The sequence below is a fragment of the Sorex fumeus genome, unplaced genomic scaffold (assembly GCF_029834395.1).
Source record: "Sorex fumeus unplaced genomic scaffold, SorFum_2.1 ptg000098l, whole genome shotgun sequence".
Lineage (NCBI taxonomy): Eukaryota > Metazoa > Chordata > Mammalia > Eulipotyphla > Soricidae > Sorex > Sorex fumeus.
The window spans coordinates 61,832,171-61,848,340 of record NW_026606155.1 but is presented as its reverse complement, the minus strand read 5'-3'; the positions used below and the strand labels follow the sequence as shown (position 1 = coordinate 61,848,340).

The 16,170-nt window shown below is 37.7% G+C and overlaps 1 protein-coding gene across 9 annotated transcripts in view; it reads left to right on the top strand.

Moving 5' to 3' along the window:
• Positions 1–16,170, top strand: part of NPAS3 (neuronal PAS domain protein 3) — a 1,011,636-nt gene that overhangs the window by 375,262 nt on the left and 620,204 nt on the right. The gene's annotated exons all lie outside the window — the stretch shown is intronic.

The window sequence follows — 16,170 nt, the reverse complement described above, 5'->3', positions numbered from 1 at the left end:
ATTTTATGAAAGATTTTGATAAGGATATGTGTTCTTTTAAATGGTACAGTTAGTATTAAAGCCTTGAGGGGGTGCATTTATTTGGTGGAAGAATTTTCAATTCTCCAATTTTTTTACTCACAAAACTCTATTAAGGTTTTGAATTACATTCTGATTCAATTTTGAAATACTGTATCTAAGAATTTTTCAGCTTATATTACATTTTTCAATTTGTCATTTATATTTTATTTCCTGTTAACTGTTGACTTGTGGTTTTTCTTCCTCTTTGTTCATCAAATTCCTTTAGATTTTTTTAAAATTGGTGATTCTTGTTCCCTGATGTACACCTGCTTTGCTGTAAACTTCTCCCTTATTACTGCTTCTGCTAAATCCCTAGGTTCTGACAAGTGTTTATTTACTTTCATTCATTCCTAAGTACTTTTATTTTAACTTTTATTTCTTAATCAAACCAATAGTAGCATTTTGTTTGTTTTGCATAAATTTTTGACTTTCTCCTTTTGTTTGATTTCTAGCTTTATTAAATTGGAACTCAAACAGATGTTCGATATAGTTTATGTTTTCATAAATGCATTGAGATTTGTATTGTATCCCATTTTACAGTCTATCTCTGAGAATATTCCTTGAGATAAAAAATATATGAATTTGGGTGTTTTGTGGTACAATGCTTAAGGGGTTTCATGTCTCAGAAGACCCAGACCTTTATGGTCTCTTAGATCAAATACTGCATTTTGATAAGCTTATTAGCTGCTATCTGTTTATACTATTTGAAAAATAAAATAAATAATATGCTTATTATATACTATATACTATATAAAGATGTATTGTATATTGTATAATTATATAAAATGAACATGCTTTTGAGTTGACAGAAATCTTTTCTTGTGATTGCTTATCTTAAGTATTGCATCCTTGGCCTTGCCTTTATGACTTATTTTCATGAATCTGTTTATCCTTCATCCATATTTATATTTTCTTGTAAATATAACTGGTCTTTTACCAATTTGTATAGATTTCTTCAGCTTGACCTGTGAAGAGATTATCAGTTAATTATGATACCCTTAACACTGTTGATGAGACCATCTGAAAAGTCTCCCAAGATGTATGTGGTGTTCTCTCTAATCTTAAGAGCTTTGGAACTTGGAGAAGAATTTTCTTGTTTTCTTCCATGCCAGCCTGTCTTGGATACTATAAAGTTGAATGGGAATTTATTCAGGTTTATGCAGGTGGAGAATACTGATATTCTCTCCTCAAATAAAGTCTATCTCCGTGTCTTTATTCTCCTTATCTTCTCTCTCAAAAAAGACAGGAGCTAAGGAGTCAGGCCTGGAAAGAGCCTGGCCCTTATTCTGTACCTGATATTGGAACGATAGCTCAGCGGGTAGGGTGTTTGCCTTGCATGGGGCCAGCCTGGCCGTCCCAAGTTCAATTTCTCCACCCCTCTTGGAGAGGCCGGCAAGTTACCGAGAGTATCTTGCCTGCATGGCAAAGCCTGGCAAGCTCCCCGTGACGTATTTGATATGCCAAACACAGTAACAACAAGTTGAAGGAGACATTACTGGACCTGCTCCAGCAAATTGATGAACAATGGGAGGACAGTGATACAGTACAGTACAGTACCGGATGTCATTAATGATTCACTTAAAGAGAAAGGTAAGACAAATATGCTTTTTTTTGAAGTAGACTTAGGATCTCATCCATTCATTTCTCCAACGTCTTCTGACTTGATTTCAAGGCTAGAGATGCCTCATAGAACATTGTCATATAAACCGTGAGAAAAGATAATGGATCTTACCTGAAATATTCTGACAAAAATTACATTGACAAAATTCAAGATGAAAGTAGCAAAAATGTGTTAAATTATTTATGTCAACTTATGAAAATATTTATATAATTTTAAATTCAATCCATACAAATATATATCTTCAATATTGACATCTTATTGCCATCCTACTTTTTCATGAGAAAACAGGTATGCAGAGGTTATTTACCTTTCCAAAGATCCTAGTTTAGTGAGGAGCAGAGCTGGAATTTGAACTCAGGATTGAATCACCCTCTCCTTTTAAAGGTCATAGACACATGGAAACATGCAAACAGATGATTTGGAGGGGTTACTTCTTATTCACCTATATCATTCAACAGGCTTAAGGTTTTGACTCAGATAATTATATAAGGTTGAGATCATTTTAGCCCCAAGACCGCTAATCATTCGCTTTACTGGATAAAACTGCATGGGTGGTCGTGCAAGAGCGCCAGCTATCCTGAGGGAAACTTTGGAGAGAACCAGCTAGTAGATGGTTCGATTAATCTTTCACCCCACCCCTATACCCAGGTTGGACGACCAATTTGCATGTCAGGATTGCTACAGACCTCCACCAGACTTTCCTCTGGCTTCACCCTGCACAGGCATAGTTTATATAAGGAAACCATGAGGAAATGTCAATGATATTGAGGATTTTGGGGTGAATTGAGATACAATAGGTGCTAGCTCATAAGCTGGACTTCACAATGGCTTCTTGTGAACAAAAACTCATCTCCAGTGCTTTAAAGATTTCTTTATAATTTTATTTCATGATTTTAGAGACATTACTTTATACCTGTTAAAATAAAGATTAAAAGTTGGGCAAATAGTAAGCTAACTCATTCAAATATTATCTTAGAGTATTACAGAAGTTATAAAGTGGCAAGTACTTTAGCAGAGAAGTCTTAGTTCTGATTCTCTGGAAGAAATGTTCATGATAGAATTCTTGTATAGTGATATAGAGACTTAGAAAGTGTGTGAGATCAGGAAAAGCCCTTGGTGGAAGCTGGGGGTAGGATAAGAAAATGTCAGCCTTAGTCTTGTGAGAGGATCTGAAACAGGAAATCTCCGTATATTTCTACCACAGCTAGAAAGACATGGATTTGTTCTCCTACTTCCTCTCTCTTCTTCCATGACCAATAGTTACCTGTCAGACAGGTTCAGAAGATCTGACTCACAGAGACTGAGGATAATGTTCTGGATAAGGTTTGGAATGAATGGTTGAGCCTACAAAGGGAAGGGTGATCGGATGACACCTTTCCCTTAGTGTTATCAAGATTTTTTTCCTGAAATACTGCCTCAAATAGGAGATATAGGCATCTCTTGGCTTCTTGGTCACATCATGGAAAAGAATTTCGGAGTCTGCATCAGTGACTCAAGCAAGAGTGTATGTGTGTAATGAAGAGTGGAAGCAGGTGGGCATTCCCAAGATGCGAGAAACTCCCAATTGCAGAGGTTTATCCTTACGTCCCATAGCTAAAAGGGAAATATCATGTTGTAAGATGAGGATCGGGAATCCTCTTGCCATGGGCAGGGAGTTTTCTTCTCAGAATTTAGTGCTTATCAATTCTTGGGGTAGGGTACCACACATCGTCTGTCTTAGGGACTGTCTTGGTGGTAGGGGTGTAGGTTGGTCTTAGAATGAGACTAGAGTGAGCAAAATTCTATTGCATTGCCTACTGTTCACTGTATTGATGAATCTTGCTTAAGCAGCTTGTGTCTCTATTCTCCTGTCTCCTTTGGCAAAAAGTTATAGGATGTGCTGGATGGGCCTTGGAAGACTCCTAGTTCCCTGCCTCATTACAGAGACTTCACAAAAGATGTGGGCAAAACACTCTGAGAGAATAGAGAAGTAAAAGATTGACTCAATTTACTTGGTGGAGAGATTTTTTACTTAATTATTCATACCACAAAATGAATAAGGCACTCCATTGTGTAGATGTGCCAAAGTTTCTTTAACCAGTCATCTGTTCTTGGGCATTCAGGTTTCTTCCAGTTTCTGGCTATTGTAAAGAGTGCTGCAATGAACAAATAAGTGCAGATATCACTTCGACTATACATTTTTGCCTCTCTGGGATATATTCCCAGGAGTGGTATTGCTGGGTCAAATGGGAGCTCAATTTCTAATTTTTTGAGAATCGTCCATACTGTTTTCCAGAAAGGCTGAACCAGTCGACATTCCCACCAACAGTGAAAGAGTGTCCCTTTCTCTCCACATCCGCGCCAGCATCAGTTGCTTTTAGAAAACATAAAGTCATAAAATTTATATACAAGTGGTACAACATGGAAAGTATCATGCTAAGTGAAATGAGTCAGAAAGAGAGGGATAGACATAGAAAGATTGCATTCATCTGGGGAATATAAAGAAACAAAATATGAGATTAATACCCAAGAATAGCTGAGATCAACACCAGGAGGATTACTCCATAGCTTAAAGGCCAGCCAGGCATTCTAGGGGAAAGGGCAGCTCAGATAGAGAAGGGAGCACCAAATAAAGGGTGTTTGGAGGATCCTCCCAGGAGGGGAGATGCATGTTGAAAGTAGACTATGGACTGAACATGTTTGCCACTCAAAGCCTCTTTTGCAGACCACAACACCCAAAAGGAGAGAGAGAACACAGGGGATTGACCTGCCACAGAGGCAGGGTGAGATGGGAGGGATGGGGGTGGGAGGGATATTATCCATGGTGGTGGAAAATGGGCTCTGGTGGAGGGATGGGTATCTGATCATTGTATAATCGAAACCCAAGCACAAAAAATTGTAAATCTACAATTGTACCTCATGGTGTTTCACTAAAAATAATAAAAAAAAGGAAAAAAAGAGATGAAATGCTAAAAAAAATGAATAAGGCAGTCAAGACTTAAATTTAATAGAGGGGTGTTTGAATCTGTGACAGGCAGACAGACAGACAGTGAAAAAGGATCATTAAATAGAAGAAAAAGGAGATGGATTTGAATTACCATCTTTAAAAATCTGCTTTGGTGTTACAAACTTAGGTAGGTTTGAATCATTACACAACAGAATATGTGAGTAAGAGCATGGATATGATTGCTGGATCATTTACTTACTTTTCCTCTGGAAAGCCATAATTAAAAAAGTTATGCATTTTTTTAAGTAAAAACTTTGTGACTTTAGTCTATAATGCATGTATCACAAGCTGTAGAGTACCATTTGTACTATATACTGGACATTGTCCTCTTTACATAGATTCCAGTTTGTGAGGTGAAGACCTTCCTGGAAGAGTAATAATTGGAGAATATATATAATTAAAACTAGACTCTGGAAAGCTTTACACTTGTTCTAAAGATAACATTCCTTGGGACCTGAGAGATACTAAAATCGGTAAGGCACTTATATTGCATTTTTCAGGGGACCATATGGGGTGCCTGGGTTCAATCCCATCCTTAGTGCAGAGTCAGAAGTAACCACTGAACATTTCTGGGTATTGTTCAGCACCCAGTCAATAAATAAATAAGATAACTTGTCTTGGAAAAGGATACTCTTGGAGTGGAAAGAGTACAGCTGGTAAGGTATTGTGCATTGCCATTGTGCAAGCCGTGCACATGGCTTACCTAGGTTCAATTCCCCTGCACTCCATGTGGTCCCCAGGAGTAATTCCACAGGAGTGAGAGTTTAAAGGAACTCCTGAGTACCACGGGTGAGCTTAAAACAAACACAAAAAATTTTTAAATGAAAAGAAAAAGAATACTCTTACTGCTAGTGCTGCTAGTATAGAACTTTGGAGCATAAATATTTATCAAAAAATAGAGCGATAGCACAGTGGTAGGGCGTTCGCCTTACAAGCGGCCAACGTGACCGACCCGAGTTCGATTCCTCCGCTCCTCTCGGAGAGCCCGGCAAGCTACCGAGAGTATTCGATATGCCAGACACAGTAACAACAAGTCTCCAATGGAGACGTTACTGGGCCCGCTCGAGCAAATCGACGATCAACGGGAGGGCCTTTACCTTTACCTTTTTATCTGATTAAAATATTCCTCCATTGTTTTCTAGCTTTACCATCTGGTCCTACTCTTTCCAGAGTAGTATTAGCATAATTAAATTAGCACTTTGTTATCTCACCTTCCTCTATTCTGGCATGTACTGTAATTGATACATCCTTTTGGGGGGAGGGTGAAAAAGTTTTGCCTTTTTACAAATAAGTATGGCCTTAAAAAATTAAATTTGTGCTCTCATATTAATTGAGCCTAAAATAAAAAATGAACCCTCTCATGGTTCTTTTTATAATTTCAAGGGGTAAGAAGACAAAATACACCAAGAAGATGATTATTACTGTGATTTTGTTCTGTTTGTTCGTTTTTCTAAAACACGGGTAAATTAAATGAGTGTAAAATTTCAACAACCATGCAAAGGCTGATGAAGATCAAGGTAACATCTTCAAGTGCTCATCAAATTCAGGCTTGGGGCCAGCCTCCTTGCGCAACACTTAGGATCTGTTTTCTCCTGCCAGAAATCATGCGTCTCAATCCTTGTTTTTCTGAGCATCATAGGCAAATCACGGTTTGAATCATAGACATCCTTTTTTTAATAGAATACTCAGCCGCTCTTTTTTAGATTCAGTAGTTTGGCATTTTTCCCCCACAAAGAACATAGCTTTTTAAAATAGTTCTAATCTTCAAAATTATGACAGTTGAATATTCATCACCTTTGTCTCAAGTACTCAGTTTGGCTACAGCTTTAGGTTTTGAACCAGAGTCACAATCCTAAGTATCTTGTTGAGGGGCCAGAAGATGAACTTTACTGAGTTTTATAAGAATTTTCTTTGTTTATGACACAGCTGCTTCTCCTAGAAGGGAGCAAAACATGAGGCCCCCATAGCCATGCCACTGGACCCCACATCAGGCTGTTTTCATTCGAAGCACCCCTGAGGAGGGGTGGGTGAGAGCCCTCCCCACCTCATGGGACCCAGCCCCGGCTCCATCACCCAACCTCTGCCATACTCCAGACCACTCCCCATATGCTCGGACCGAGCCTCACATATGAGTGAACATATTCCTGGACCACAGTGCCGCTTTCAGGGCAACGCGACACACCTTACCTATTCTTTATAATTACCACACCATATTTTATGGGGTTCAGATAGTAGAGAACAATTCATAGAGGGAAATGTATATATATATATACATATGCATATATACATATTTTCAGATATATATGTACCAAAGCTCACATCATCCAAACTTTAACATGTTAGTGATTCCTTTAGAATGTCTTAATGGCTCCTGCCAAAATAGGACAATCTTCACCCTGTTTCCTATATGAACACTTTTTCATAAGCATGTTCAGCAGTTCTTCATAACAGACAATACAAAGTATATTATTTCGGTTGTGTTTTGGGATAGGGATTGGGATTTGGGATGGAAACATCCCGTATTTGGTGGTGGGAAGGTATAATGGTGGCGGGATTGTTGTTTGAATATTAAATGTAATCAAATATTGTGAACTAACTTATAAAAGCATTTAAAATAAAAGAATTGTCTTTGTTTCTTCAAATAAGACATCGCTGCAATTCTGGCAGAGAAGACTTGTTAAAAATGAAGGGTCCAAGAAATTACTTCAGGGGAGATAAAAAGAAACACACCCAAAAGTAGTGATAACTAATTTTTTTTAAAAGCATGTAAGTAAAAATTTTCTGGAACAGTGCTCTGCCCACTCATTTACATATTTTATCTTCAATTTATTGAGATGAGAGGATAGCTGAAGATTTTTGTATTGTAAAAAACTCTGAATTAACTCTATAACTTTATGGAATATAATTATTTCAGACTGTTACAGACAAGATTGACTGAAGCTTCTCATAAATCGTTGTTGTTATGGGTCAATATTTCTAATTCCTCTCCAATTAAATTGCTTGTTTTTTGTTGTTGCTACATCCTCAGTGAGAGGATGTTTCTTTGTTCATGATACATCCTATCTAATAACCAGCTGCAGGGAGCGCTGTGAACCATGTGTGGCCTGGTATCCCTAACCTATTTAACCCTTTGTTCCAGCTCCCTCTTTCCTCTATCTTCTCTTTTTTGTGGTTATTTCTGATTTCATCATTTCCTTTAAAGTCTCCTGCTCTTTTCTTATGTTGATAGGTTCTAATCCTACACTCGCTTCATTTAAAATGGGTCTTCTACCACAGAGATTTTCTGCTCTCTGTTTAGCACAGGGAGTTAAGATCTTTAGAATTAGGAAATAAATATAATAAATTAATAAGCCTACATTTGAATTCTAACCTTTCTACTTGGTTCCATGATTTGGAGAAAGTTAGTTATATTTTCAGAGATTTCCTTATCTGTAGGATGATAGTTAAAATTCTTATTCCATTCTGAACATCAAACGACCTATAGAATTTTGTGATATTTTTTTTAAAAAAAAGAATGTATTTTACACAGTGCTGTCATGTAGAATAAGCTCCTAGAAATGATTGTTTTTGCTTTTAGTGCCGAACAAATAACAGCGACAGGCACTAGACTGTGAGCTCATCTAAGCAGAGCTCATCTATACTGTTTTGCTGTATATCAGCAATGGAATAAGTGTCTGGCGCATAGAATATGCTCACTAAATGGCTGCTGAATAAATGAATATCCAAAGAAAAAGCTCTCTCTGAAACAGTGATTTCATAAGTTTAATTTACTGTGCTGACTTCACAGACAAATTATAGACTTATATTTCCAAGTTTGTTCTCTGCATCTCTTTGACGTATACTGGGGGATATATTCATGAGCATATTCTTTACCCGCTCTATACCTCTTTTCCTTGTCAGTGGTACTGTCCCATTAACCAGTTGCCATCTTGGTCTTCCCTTGTGCCTGGCCTCCCTTATTATAGCTGGTTCCCAAGTTCAAATTATTATTGTTGACCTCCTTCTTACTATTTCACTGATTGCTTGAATTCAGGCTCATCCCTTCTTACATTTCAGCTGAGCTTGCTAACTGGTCTCCTTTCTTTGGTTTTCCCTGACAGTATTGTCTAAGCTGTTCTTTGTACAAACTTTTTGAAACTCAAAGTCTTCTAAGCCAGTGTTTTTTCAACTTTTGCACCTTTGGACCAGCATCTTTCCCACCTATAGGCCCATAAACTGTAGGTATAACCCAAGACTTAAACCAGTAGTTTCAAAGTTTGTACATCTGTAGGCCAGTGGTTGAAGAGAGCAGTAAGTTGTTCAGATAAAATAACAAAAGCCCTTATTGATGGAAGTTATTGCACATATTCTCTCAATGAGAAGTCAACTTTAGAGATCAGGTAAGCATCTAGGAGTAAGACTTCTTGCTGCAAAACCTCTAGACATCTTCCATATGACCATAATGCCCCCCTGTTCAGATAAACATGCCAGAAAGCTGGCAACATTTTTTAAAGTTTTGGAGTTTTAAGATAAAATCGAGGCTCCTTTTCATTATGTTAGTTGAAGAAATCATGCCACTGCATAAAAATTGAAGTCCTAGAAGCAGAACAGTGGCAGTTCATGTGCAAGCTCTGATCTGAATCATGAGTTTGCTTCTTTTCTCTTGATCCTTTCTGCTTCTCTGAATTTACAAAACTGTAAGTGAGAGAAAAAAAACCTGCTTCACTCTAAAGATCTAGGGGTAAGAGGGAAAATAAGATTCTAGATAATAAAGTGTAGCTACAAAAGGGAGCCCACTTAGTTTGGAAAAACCATTACTGTATCAGAATGATGTATCTGCAAGTGACATGCATGAACATATTTTATGAGCCCGCCAGCATGTTTTTTGTAGTTCCCTGCAGCAGATATTGCTCTTTTATTACTCGTTAGCCACTTAAAATCCAGCCCAATTTTAACAGTACTAAAAGAGCAAGAAAATTTATTTTAAAGAAAAAGGCTACATTCTTCTAAACTGGAGTCATAATATTAATACTTAAAATGCATAGCAACATGCTGGGAAAATGGGATAGTTATTTAGATATATTATAAAATGTAGCCCACCACTTTGATGTGATTCACTACTATTTCACCAAACCAATTTAACAGTATCCTGTAGAGAGGGAATAGTGCAATTAAAATTAGTAACAGAGATTTTCACATGCATAGATCTAAATCAGGGTAGGTTGATAATGAATTAAGTAATTTTGCTTCCTTGTGAAGTCAAATCTGCAGTAGATGCATCCAGAATAGAATTCATGTTTAAAAGACCTGTCTACACACAGTGTTCTGATTCGATTGACAGTATTCCCAGTAGTTTTTCTTCCTCTTTTTTTCCTGGTTTGTCTTTGATAGAGGAATTCATGTAGTCACAATAAATTAGTATAATTTGATTATTTGATTAACTTTCTCTGTTTCAGTGAGTGCCACCTCCTTTTAAATATTATTTCACAAATCTAATTTTTAAGAAATCAAAGCCATAAAACTTCTTGCAAATCTTTAGAGATATTTAGTTACTCAGTTACTTGCTTGTGTCAAAGTATACAATAAAGTTCTCTTTCTATTACTTAATTTTATGTGAAAATACCAAAGGGCCCTACGTGGGTTTCACCCTTGTGAATTATTCTGCATTGATGTTTACAGTAATCACACAGCCTGTTACGAGCTTGACTGTGATGACCAAAGCATGCAGGCACTGTGCATTGGTCACTGTGTTAGCACTGGATAGAAGATTGGTTTATGTTCATTATTCTGGCACTGAAAGTGGAATTAATTTGCCCTGAGAAATTTGGTCTAAAACTACAGAAGTATTATTCCAATGACTTACAAGAATTGTTTAACACACTCACTCGGGGAACTAAAATGTATTAGTGGTAGGAATGAATGCAGTTAACCCAACCACTGGAGGGAAGGAATTTTTCTTCCCTCACCATGCTATGTACATTATCTGAACTTGTAACATTTGCCACTCCTAAAGTAACTATCAAACCAAACATTACTTCTAACTCCCCTACTAGAACAAAATACTTTACCCCAAGAATAATGCTCCAAATTTAAAGAAATGAAATGGTTTAATGTAAATCTCATGGATTTCCAAGTTAAAACTATATATTGAATCCCATAGCCACTTAGTAGCACTGAGATCCTGAACACATTACTTCTTTTTTTCTCTGAACTTTATGTAGTTCCTTCATCTGTACGATGAATGTAATAATAGTAATTAATTTTAGAGGGTTATTTTGAGGATCAGACAATGAACATAAAGTACTTGGCATATAGAAGGCACTTTATATATCACTATAAGCTAAAATTTTGATTATTTTTATATGCCTTAAGATATATGATACTAAGATAACATCTTTAAATACATACTTTTCTCGCAGAAGTGTTATTTTTTGTTTCTATGTTAGAATTCTGACTTTTTCAAAGAATTATTGTACATTGATGCCCATGTATGTACATTTACTTATCACATACTTGTGGAATATCATTATATGGTGAGTCTTTGGAAAACATTACAAAGCCATGCCATTAACTGTACATTTTCTGTTACAGGGAAAGTAGACAAATACACATGTAGTGCCTTACTGAATGTTGCAAAAAAATAAGGCACTTTCTGAGGGGTCAAGAGTAATAAAGGATATTTTAAATTGTGTATCAAATTTGGGAGTGGGGACAGAGAAAAGAGACAGATGAGAAGCAATTGGAGCCAGGTCAGGGGATTAAAGTACGAAGTTCATGTTAAGGAATGATAGAGCCAAATATCCAAACTGCAGAGTCAACAGCACTGAAATCAAGAGACCCAAACATTAACAACTGTTTTAAAAAGGTGCCTGTAAAGAGGACAGGCAGGGAGAGGGGAGAGGGTTTCACATGGAGGAGAGTATAACTGGGGGAGGGAAGTTGACACTGGTGGTGAGATCAGTTCTGCAATGTTGTATATATAAAACTCAACTATGAATAATGTTATAAAACAGGGAGTTTTAATTAAAAATATTTTTAAAATGCAAAAACCTGTAAAGGCCAGCCATTAAAAATACACTTTTATTGATTTCATATAGAATTGCTTAATTTCCAGTGGATATAATGCATTGATTATATTACCGTCAGAGGAACTACAGCATGCGGGTCCCGGGGCTGAGATCTCCAAGCCTGCTCAGATCGGGACTGAGCATCCTCCACCCAGATCCTCCATCTTCCAGTAGGCAGGGGTCACACCCACCAACTGCCCCCTGGTGCCGTGTAATCCCATCAATGACCAAGACCAAGAGACTATAAAACCCAGCTCCTGGAAGCCCGTGGCCACATTCTCAGCTGCGCGACACCTTATTATCTCATTCTTACTCTGGACATCCTGACAGGCTACCGAATGTAACCTGCCCACACGGCAGAGTCTGGCCAACTCCCCGTGGTGTACCAAATATGCCAAATACCAGTAACAATGATGGGTCTCATTCTCCTAACCATGAAAGAGCCTTGAATATGGAGCTTTTTAAAATCTCAGGGCGAGGGCGAAGAAGACGTTTCTGGTGCCTGCTCGAGGGAATCGACAAACAACAGGATAATGCATTGCATCTTTGTGGTCAAAAGAGAGCCACGTGCATGTTCAGAAGCAAGACTTGTTTCTTTTCCAACTCTGGCACTGAGTAGGTGGCTCCCCTTAGCTTCATCTTAGTTTTAGTTATTCATTTTATGTTAAGTTCATTTATTGTCTTTATTGAGGTTATCAAGTTCCAGATAGATGAAATAATAAAGCTCTATTTTTGTGTAACTTAGATTTTGTCAGAGAAGTCAACAAAAAAGAATTAGTCAACAAAATAGAAAAGTAATGTCATGAATAGATAGATGCTATAAAAAATGAGGTAGGGTAATTGAATAGGGCATCGTAGAAAATGATATTTTAGATAGTATTCCAAGAATTTAATGTTTAGAGTCACTTTTAAGCAGGAGACATGGTCCAGTTGTGACAACAGATGTAGAAAGTTTAGTAGGTGAAGCCAATGTGGAACATAGAGACTAGTTCAGAAGCATATCTTCCACAGAGATTCAGATGAAAGAGAACAACCTAGAGCAACATATGCAAGAGATGAGAAGTAAAGGGGTTCAGAGCATATTTGGAATGTCAGTTCCAGTGGAATCTGCTAATGTATATGTGTGAATTCAAGAGAAAGATGGTAATCAAAGCTGGTTCCTAAGGTTTTGGAGATAATTGTATATCAGAGGTTCTTGAGGCAACGTACAGCTTTGGAGTGGACATATCTGTTTTATATAGTTTACTAGAGCTCTGTGTCAAGAAAATTTGATTTGAGATTTTAATTTGGTTGAAAATGAGCACTATGGTATACATTTGGGAGTCACCAATACATATCTGTTATATGTGGCCAGAGGGCAAGATAAGTTTGCCAAAGGTTAGGGGTAGAGAAAGTATTGAGGAGGGAATTATAGACACTCCAGCGTTCAAAACTAGTTATGGATTCATCTCAGGGCCTTGGGAAGACTTAGGTAGTGAGTTTGGTAGAAAATATAAAACATTGTAAAGTTCTGGAAGTTTCATAATGAAGTACTTCAAGAAGTAGGATTATATAAAATTATGATACAAAAAAATGAATCACGTAAAAAAGAGAAGTACTACTATAAATGTTCTTGTTTGGTGGTTAGGGAGTGTTGGAGGTCCCACAGTGCTTAAGGCTCATTCCTACCTCTGTGTTCAGGGTTCACTCTTGGTGGTCATCAGGAGGAATATATCTTGTGCCAGGATTCTGTCCAGGATCAGCTGTGTGTAAGCCAGGAGCCTTAACTCCTATACTACCTCTCAGACCCCCTAAACATTCTTCTAAACCTCACCTTAATTTTTCAGTCGATGATAAATGGCACTCACTTATGTTTCAATTCAAGATTGAACAAAAACAAAACAAACACTGTCCTCCCGTTGTTCATCGATTTGCCCGAGTGGGCCCAGTAACGTCTATATTGTGAGACTTTTTGTTGCTGCGTTTGACATATTGAATACTCTCGGTAGCTTGCCAGGCATTGTGAGAGAGGCGGAGGAATCAAACCCGGCTCAGCCGGGCTGGCTACGTGCAAGGCACATGCCCTACCACTGTGCTACCACTCCAGCTGAAGGTTGAACAGATCTCAAAACTATCTAGAAAAGAAGGAATTTGAAGTAAAAGCATCCTAAGTTCAGTATAATAGCTAACATGAAAAGAATCAACCTCTCAGTTAAAATTAAGAGGTCAAAATTCTATGTTGTAAATATTTCCAAGTTAAAAAGCTTATTCCTAAGTAAAAGCGTCAGTGCTTCTCAAACTCCTCTATTTATCAAACCTACAAGAGTTTATTGAATAGATTCCAGGGCCTCACACCCGCTTGCTGATCAAGTAGGTCTGATTTTGACTTTAAAATTTGCATTTCTGAATGTTCCTTGGATTATTTGATGCTGATGGTCTAAGGACCATATTTCAGGAATCACTTTGTAAACTAACTATAAGCAGGGTTCTCTTTGCTCTGTGCTTATTCAATAGCTTTATATTAGTTATTTATATTATTTAATGACAAGCACTATGCTCATAATTTTGGATTCATTAACTAGAGTAATATTCAATACAACCCTTTAAGATTAGTGTCACTTTTTTTTCTTGTTTGTTTGTTTGGAGGCCACACCCAGTGCTGCTCATAGATTTATCCATGCTTTAAACTCTGGGGTTACAAGGCAGAGTCTGGCAAACTCCCCGTGGCGTACCCAATATGCCAAATACCAGTAACAATGATTGGTCTCATTCTCCTAACCCTGAAAGAGCCTTGAATATGGCACTTTTTAAAATGTCAGGGCTAGGATGAAGGATACGTTACTGGTGCCTGCTGGAGGCAGTCGATGAACAACAAGATGATCGTGATCATGAAACTCAGGGATCATTCCTGGTAGGGCTCAGGGGACAATATGTTACTCATGTCAGCTATGTCTAGGGCAAGCACCATACACGCTCTACTATCACTCAGACCCCTTTTTATGAAAAGTGAGGTTCATGGAATTTGAATAAATCATCCATTATAGTCAAGTAGGAAAAGATAATAAAACATATCTGCAAGAACAATACTGTGTAGAGCCTTGCTTCTCAGAGCGTGGTGTATCTGAAGTGCCATTGCATTTCAGTCACATGGGAATGAGGCTAGAAATGGGACATCTTGGGCCCCATCATGAGCCTTCTGAATTAGATTCTTTGTTTCTTTTCTAGGTACTCAAAACTAGTAAGTCCTTAGGCGGTACTTCCAGCATAGTTCTGGAGTGCATGGGTAGTTACTCTAAGTGGTACTGAGGGACCATGTAGTGCCAGGGACCAAACTTGGGCCTTCCATGTGCAGAGCATGGTTCTGAGCTGTTTCCCAGCTACTGAGTCATGCTAGTTAAATTAAAAATGTTAGGTAATTCATAGACACACTGAAAATTAAGACACTGGTGTGCCCAGAGGACTATTTATCTTCATTTTGAGCAGAAAGGCTATCTAATGGGTGAGTAGATGTATTATTTTTTAGAGTAGTAATAGGAATTTTGTGTGAAAATCCCACATCAGGATACAAACAGTTCTATGCTGATAATGAAATAAATAGAGATATTTGAGGTATCAGTTTGAATGCCACATGAAGTTTCCACTATTTAACTATTTTTAACTTTTAGTGACTGAGACCTGCAATTAGAGTAAGGGACACAAATTAAAATGCTTCTAAGAGCCACAGATAGATTGCCAAAGTATGTCTAAAACCAGCTGATATGCTTTCAGAGCACTGAAAACAAGCGGCGAATTGCAGCACTTGAAAACCCTGCCGCTAGCCAGCCCAAAACTGTGTTAGCAAAACTGTGTGTGAAGGCATGGCCACTACCTAGCGATCCTTGAGCATTGTCTTAGAGTCTGAGCATGCCAGGAATCTTCATGGTTGGTAGTACTTCAGATCTAACAGTTCCATTTCCCATTGGCCTAGTATCAGTCCCTACTTTTTTTTTTTTAAATTGCTGTTTGTTTTATTTACTCGCCATAAGAATATAAAGTCATTCATGGTTGGGTTTTGAGCACACAATGTTTCAGCACCAACCTTTTACCAGTGTTTGTTTCCCATCCACTAGTCTACTTCTTTAATTGGTGCTTTTTTAAAAAATAAAATAATAGTAAGTTTTTGCACTGTGGTTTACAGTTCTGTTGCCTATAGAGTTTCATACTTTACCACCTTTAAGAACCACCTCCTCCCCCGGGTTGAAGGCTTCCTTCCACCATAGACATTATTCCCTCACTGTCCTATCCCCCAGCCCCATCAAATGGCATGCTTTCTACTGAATGGGGATCACTCCCTGTTTACAACTCTTTCTGTGTAATTCTGTGCAGATTTTTCTACTCTCAAAAGTGGATGGTGATGATGAGTTTTGGGACACCAATAAAATTGGCAAAAAAAATACTGCTTAGGAAAGTGCAGGTATCAAAGCAGTAATAAGATTAGA